Below are 7,402 nucleotides of genomic sequence, written 5' to 3'. Positions count from 1 at the left end.
TAGAATGGAGATGTAGACTTTATTTTTTGGTTTTAATAATTAATATGTTGGTTTGATAGACTTGAATGATACTACCTCAAGTATGAGGTTTTCTTTTGTTTTAGATTATTTTATATCATTTGGTGATTTATGTTTATATTATTAATATATTTTTAGGACTACCAATTAAATTAACGTTAGATTAAAAATTAAGGCAAATTATATATTAAGGCCTTGTTTAGCCTATTATAGAAGGTGTGTTATTTTTATTTTTTGTAAAAACAACTAGGAATATTAAAGATTTAATGTGAAGAAGATTTTTAAATAGGCTTTTAAATAGGCTACCAGGCCAGGCTAGGCTTTTAAAAAGGCCAGGCCGAGCCAAAATAAAAGCCTTTGATAGGCTATAGGCCAGACTCAGGCCTCAAAAATTAATCGTAGGCTAGGCTCAGGCCTTTTAAAGCCTGGCCTGACCTATTCCCACCCCTAGACGGAGCCAAGTTTAAAAGGCAAACTTCATTCAATAAATATATATACCTATCAAACTTTATATAAACATTCATAAATATATATTATTACATTAATAATTAATCAAAGCATCTTTTCTACATTTCTGACAAGCATTTATATATATATATATATATATATATATATATATATATATTTGTACGGTAGGAAATTAAAAACAACATGCATGAAGAAACAGAACCGTATAAAAAACATGAGCAAGATAATTATATATGAAAATTATAAAAGGAGAATAAAATATATCATGAAATAATAATAAAAATAAAAATTCTATAAATGAAACTGTAAAGTAAATAATTGTAAGTATATTTATTTAATTATTTGGCCCCTCAAAATCTTTGGGCAAGATCCCCCACTGAATTTATCTCCAAATTTACACCTCGCCAAATAAAAAGATTATTCTAATAACAAAATATCATCTATACTAAAAGATTTAAAACTGGAAAAGTTAGGGCCAAGACATGTTAATAATATAGGTTTCTTCGTTTTAATGTGATGAGTTTGGTTTTGTTCCAGCTTGATTGGATCTGCATGTTGTGTAAGCAATGAGTGTAGAATAAATAGAAGAAAGGATGAAAGAAAGAAATTGAAAACCCGAATGGATCTGCCAACGTTTAAAGGGATAGCTTCAGCATAGAGCAAGTCACCAAGCACAACACTTTTCAAATGGTTGATGCTGAGTTGAATCCCAGCCACTCTTTGGTATCCACTAGCCATGTGGGCTCCCATGCTTGCCAAAGATTCTGCAATCAGTGCTGATACCCCTCCATGCAACACCTTAAATGGCTAGTTTCACCATGCATATACAAATTTAATTAACTAATTAATTAAAGAAAATCAAATTAAGCAAAGCATAACATATGTTATACCTGGCAGCACTTTTGGGTGACAGTGAGATGTCCAGACACCCTTTGTGAAGATAAGTGTTGAAGCTAAAAGCCAAAAAATGAAGGGTGACATCTACTTCAGCAGCAGTCTTTGATGATGATAATGATTCCATTTTATCAATAAAAATTGGATGAAATGGGTTTGCTTCTAAGTTCTAACTATGGTATTAATAACAAGATGAAATGGGTTTCCCTAGCCACAATAGTCTTTCAGAATATTTAGAATAACAAGATGTAAGATTGATCAAATAAATGCAGTTGGATATATCATAGAATCAAACTATGCCATCCAAATTTGAAATTTCCACAAACTATGCAAGAGATATTAGAACTAAACGTAAGATCCAGTGGTAGTATACCAATTAAAAAGGAGCATTTTCTATAAAATAGTATAAATACTCCCATGGCTTAATGTATAAGAAAGTTGCACTCTTTCCATTCTGTTACCTGCCAAATTGGACACAACTCAACTTAATGGTTTAGAGTTAGACTATTTCTTAGTGAGAGCTGCGCTAGAAGAGGAATTGCATTAATACTCCTATTGATATCTTCATTGTGAGCTCAAATGAAGTTGATCTTTAAATTGAATTAGCTATTAGCAGTGACTCTCCACGTACTGCTTTTTACCAATAAATTTGTCACATACAAAAATAGTAGTTACGGTGGCCAAATGAAAAGGATTGTAAAAGGAGTAATACTCATTATCTTAATCATCTTATCAATACTTATTTTTTTCTATTTCTCTTATCAAATCATAAAACCTACTATACTTTTAATTATCTTAATAGGTCTAACTCTAGTCCTATTCCCATGATGAACAAACAGATTAAATAGAAAATGAAAAGGATGAATAGTAAAATAGACAGTAAATGAGTTAACCTATATTATACACAAAAACACAATTCGAGAGGCCAAAATTAGATTTAATAAGTAATATAAATACCGCTGATGTTCCAAAACCATGTGTTACGTTATAGTATGTGTAGAAGCCAATTGAAATTGTAAATATACAAATTGAATACATGGTGGTGTCATTTGGTAAAAAAAAATAAAGGTATTATATTGTGTCAAAACTACACTTATAGGAAAATAAACCTGATTTCTGGAAGGATAAATATAATCTGAGGTAAGTTCAATGTATTTGCACTTCATGATGCCAGCTGGACCACCCCTGAAACCATACAATGTGCTTCCTTCTGCAAGGTCTTGTAGGTAATCTAAAACCAATATCAAACGTTCAAATTAAAGCAAAACCACATAAACCTATGCAACATGCAGAATCAAAACACTGATTCAACTCAACTCAATTGAAGATTATTCTTTACCGAAGATTCCAAAAATAACATTGTGACCGTCGGGAGGCTGGACACCGGACAGAACCACGCCAATCTTCAGCTTTCGATTTGCATGCGGCGCATGGGAATCACTTGACACCAAAGCCGCGGACGGTTGCCCGAACAGTTTCGGGAACGGCTTCGCGATCTCCTCTACAAAAGAGAGAGAGAGAGAGAGAGAGAGAGATGACTTCAAAATTACATACAACTGGAATTGTTAACGGAAAATTGAAGAAGCAAATGGGAGGAAGTGAGACCAGGGTTGCCGGCGGCAGAGCTTTGGGGACCGTCGACGATGATGAAAGGGCTTTTGAGAACGGAGGGGAGAGGGAGTTCGTGGTCAATGCAACTGTTTTGGACCTCGCTGCAGACGGCGGCGAAGCGACCGGTGACGGAAGAAGGAGTGACTCTGGCGCCGGGGAAACCACCGTTGATTGCAAAATCTCCTTCGGTCATCAAGCTCTACCATGCAGCCACATAGGTGCTCGATCTCCTCCGTCGTGGGATCAATTTGGAGCCGGAGGCACTTCTCCTCCACCAGCCACACGTTCTAGTGCGAGGTGAAGAATGAGGGGGTGTGTGGTGGAAACGAATGAAGAAGAAGGCTATGGCGGCGATGAACGAGGTTAAGGTTTGGAGTAGAGGGGGTGTGAAATGCGAGGTTGTTTTGGGAAGAGGCTCTGATGGAGTGTAACCTAAAGGAGAGGAGGAACACAGAAAGTGAGGTGGTGGAGGAGAGTATGGATGATGCTCACTTCCTGTACCCTATTGCTGTCATTCTGCTCCCACGAACATGGTTCGCGATCATCACAGGTATCAACCACACGATACAAAATTGCAAGGGTGAGTTCATTATAAAAATAATTAACACAAAAACCAAACAATCACAATTAGAAGAAACACATTAACAATTATCATAAGAATACACAAACATTCATTGATCCACACACACTCAAGAATCAGTCATTATCCATCCATGGATCCCATCAATCATTGCTCAGTATGATGCATGCACCTGACCTCAACTCTCAGATGCAATGTGGTACCGTACCATCCCCAAGGAAATAGCCTAAGCGTGTCCCCACGACACCTCACTTAGGGAAACTATGCAGTAAGTGTCGAGGCCACCCTGTCGTGCACCATAACTCCCCCCTCCCCCCATGGTGATCAGCCTAGGCCACAAGGGAGTTTCCAAACCGAGTGACACCCCCCTAGTACAAGTAGTCCTCCTCACGAGGAACTACAAATACATACTGCCATAGTTTATACTATTTCCTGTGTCATATGAGGCATGAAACATGGGCACCATCAAGTGCAAAGATCATGGATGAATTAAAGATCCTAAACATCCCCTCAGAGATGTTTAAACTCTTTAACCACTCTATTTCCCCCCACCAGGGACATCCGACAAGGTCAATGCACCCCTCCATGAACATACATAACATACGACGTATGAACGTGAGCACCATCAAGTACAAAGACCATGGATGAATTAAAGATCCTAAACATCCTCTCAAAGATGTTTAAAATCTTTAACCACTCTATTTTCCCCCACCAAGGACATCTGACAAGGTCAATGCACCCCCCTACGAACATACACAACAACCAACGTATGAAACATGGGCACCATCAAGTACACTGACCATGGATGAATTAAAGATCCTAAGACATCCCCCTCGGAGATGCTTAAACTCTTTAACCACTCTATTTTCCCCCACCAGGGACATCCGACAAGGTCAATGCACCCCCCATGAATATACACAACATGCATCATCTCAATTAGGGGTGAAAATAGGCTAGGCTAGCCTATAAGGGCCTACGACCTGACCTACATAAAGCCTGGCCTAGATTGGCCTATTTAATTAAAAAGTTAGGCTCAGGCTTTTTTAAAAGCCTATTAAATTAAATAGATCAGGCTTATGCTTATTAAAAAGCCTTATAAGCCTGATAGGTTGGCCTATATATATATATATATATATATATATATACTTATATTATTTTTGGGGTATCAATATGTACTTATATTATTTTTTGGGTACAATTAATATTTTTTTTTTAAACTAGCAGACTTTGATTAACACATTACTGCTCCATAACTCTCATCCCTATAATCAAGTAAGACTTTAAGGTGTGAGTCATGTGCCTCTTTATATTCTTCATTATTTTTATTGGCTTATTTTCCTATTCCTGTTAATGTTTCCTTTTCCTATTAGGTTTCCTTTTCCTTTTAACATTTCCTATTACGTTCCTATTCCAAGCAAACAAAAATCATATCCTTTTCACTTCAAGCTTTGATAGAGGTAAAACTTCAAAACATTGCCATTTTTTCTTGCATCTTCTTATTCCTTTAACATTTTTTCTTTAATCTTCTTTTTACCTTCTCTTTTCCATGCATATATTCTTTCTTCATGGTGAAAGCCTAGCCTACTAGCGCTTCTCCTCCTCTTTTTTGAAACCTTGTGTGGCTAGTCCTTCTTCAAAGTCTCCTGCCATTGCTCCTTCTTTTAAGTTTTTCACCATTGCTCCATCTTCGAAGAAGGTGTTATTTTTTTTTGGTAAAAACAACTATCAAAGGAATATTAGGTTTAATGTGAAGAAGGCTTTTAAAAAGGCTATTAGGCCAAGCTAGGCTTTTAAAAAGGTCAGGCCGAGCCAAAATAAAAGCCTTTGATAGGCTATAGGCCAAGCTCAGGCCTAAAAAATTCATCGTAGGCTAGGCTCAGGCCTTTTAAAGCCTGGCCCGACCTGGCCTATTCCCACCCCTAATCTCAATGCATTTCCAACATCATCAACATTTCATTTCAATATCATTCTCAACATAAACATTGTCTCATCTCAATGACATTATCAACAACAACAACCTCATTCCATATCAACGTAATCATTAATAATAACATCAATTCATGTTGACCTGATCATCACTAACAACGTCATCTCAAATCAATATCATCATAAATATCAACATCACCACATATCAATTTAAGTCATCAATAGCAATATCAACAGTAAGTCGCATTCCGCATATACATATATCTTTCATGTCTGGGATTTACACTCCCCAAGTCTTCAGACAACACAAATCTAATAAAGACAATAACGTTATTCATCAAAAATAAATATATCGAATCCCATTCGTCAAAAACATTGTTTTCTAAAAAAAAATAACATGCAACAGGGACAGACATATATTCCCATAGTTAGGTTCCCTGACCCTAAGTGTGGCATCAAAAGAGTAAATTTATAATAAACTTCCCTTACCTATCGTGAGCTCTTCCTCAGTTCCTCTTTGCGTTGCTCAGAGACCTCTCCTCGTTCACCCTTGTTAGTCCAAACACAGGTCTCTGTATACCAAATTGAAGGAAATTTAATATAGATTTCAGAAACAAAGTAATGACAAACATTCAGAGTCAAATATGTAACACCCTGATATATATCTACATATTATTAGTAATTATGTTTGATGTTTGATTATATTTGTTGTGTTATTTTATCCGTAATTATTTTCAAGGAGGTGATTTTAGTTATTAAAAGGGTGTTAGTAGTTAAAGCATTAGCTTCTCAAAGAAGACTCTTGAGAAAGCTTCTGAAAGAAGCCACGAGGAAGCTTCTTGAGGAAGCCTCTTAATGAAGCTTCTCAAGGAAGCTACATGAAGCTGCCTCAGTAAAAATGTTTTCCAGCCTTCGTTAACCGTTGGATCTTCTCGAAATTTGGCCTGTAGCTTCACAAGTCACTTTTCCACGATCTGACCGTTGGGATCTTTGAAAAGATGCCTGGAGTGTGTGCTAAGTTTCCGTTCCCGAGAGCATTGCTCACTTGTGCGTTTTGAGCCTTGTAGTCCAAGTAGCTTAGGAAAAACATCATTTTCTTCTCCTTCTTTCTTCCAAAACCATTTCTAACGTCCCAAGCACTTTCTACATCACCCACAGCCACCATTAGCCACCACAAACTGTCGTTTTTCTCCGTTGAAACCTCACACCGAGAGGAACCCTCTAACCGAAGCGGAATCTTCCAACTTGGCTTGCGGTTTCGGTAGAGAACGAAACCCTAACCTGACCTTTCATTTTCCTTCGAGGTAACCATGGTTATATGCTTGTTCCTTGTTAGTTTCAACTTGTCTTTGCATATTTTCTGACTTTGGAACCGCCATTGCATGTTTTACGCTTCCTTTGAAAAACCCTAGAGAAAGAGACTTTGTAAACGTTATCCTTTCATGAAATGCATGTTATTTTCGTAACCTACATTGAACCCCGGTCACATTGGCATGGTCGGAATTTCCAAATGATGTTCCTTTGTAAAACCCGAAATGCTCTCAGCCCTTTCATGTAGTGACGTGGGTGTTTGACCCAGAGCATTGTTATTAGCTTTGTTTTCTGAAATCCGTATTAAGTCTCCTTCATTTTGGTATGGTAGAGGAACCCGCGGGTAGCTCACGATAGGTGAGGGGAGTTTATTATAAAATTTACCGTTTTAACACCATAGTTAGGGTCAGGGAACCTAGCTATGAGGATAACTGCCTGTCCCTGTTGCATGTTGATTTTTCTTTTATAGAAAACAATGTTTTTAACTAATGGGGTGCGATAAAATTGTTCTTGATATGCATGCTGGTTTTTCAGGAAAAACTATGTTTTGACGAATGGGATGCTATATATATATATTGTGATGAATGATATTGT

General features: G+C 37.1%; 1 pseudogene; it reads right to left on the bottom strand.

Annotated features, from left to right (window-relative positions):
• Positions 1-836: 836 nt before the first annotated feature.
• Positions 837-1,507, bottom strand: LOC114371374 (annotated as a pseudogene).
• Positions 1,508-7,402: the final 5,895 nt, after the last annotated feature.

This window comes from Glycine soja, chromosome 2, assembly GCF_004193775.1.
Source record: "Glycine soja cultivar W05 chromosome 2, ASM419377v2, whole genome shotgun sequence".
NCBI lineage: Eukaryota > Viridiplantae > Streptophyta > Magnoliopsida > Fabales > Fabaceae > Glycine > Glycine soja.
The sequence above is the reverse complement of the archived record's forward strand: the minus strand, read 5'-3'. Positions and strand labels throughout refer to the sequence as shown.